The sequence below is a fragment of the Monopterus albus genome, unplaced genomic scaffold (assembly GCF_001952655.1).
Source record: "Monopterus albus unplaced genomic scaffold, M_albus_1.0 scaffold51.1, whole genome shotgun sequence".
NCBI classification, from domain to species: Eukaryota; Metazoa; Chordata; class Actinopteri; order Synbranchiformes; family Synbranchidae; genus Monopterus; species Monopterus albus.
Genome location: NW_018127931.1, coordinates 3,266,081 through 3,266,410, shown reverse-complemented (window position 1 = coordinate 3,266,410; position 330 = coordinate 3,266,081). Strand labels below are relative to the sequence as shown.

General features: G+C 31.2%; 1 protein-coding gene across 8 annotated transcripts in view; it reads left to right on the top strand.

Annotated features, from left to right (window-relative positions):
- mcm10 (minichromosome maintenance 10 replication initiation factor) overlaps positions 1-330 on the top strand; it is a 10,159-nt gene that overhangs the window by 4,583 nt on the left and 5,246 nt on the right. The gene's annotated exons all lie outside the window — the stretch shown is intronic.

Sequence of the window (330 nt, the reverse complement as noted above, 5' to 3'; positions counted from 1 at the left end):
TGCTGCTGAAGAAAATCCTTTAAACTATCGTGTAAGACTTTATATTGTTAAAAAAAACTCTCACAAGTGAGAGTTTGCGAGACTTTTATAAACCAAATTGCTTCTGCATAGAAGTACTAGAACATATGTACGCATCTTTTTTGAGCTTTAGGTCATGTTTAAGATGATAATTCACTGTTATAACATTATAGATAGGTCAGAAAACAAGGAAAAACATCCCATGGGCTCTTTAAATGAACAGTTTTGACTTATGGTAAAGTGACACCCTTGGGGTTTTTTTTTTTTTTTGGTTGGTTGGTTTACTTAATCTGTTGTAAAATATTTTTTTGT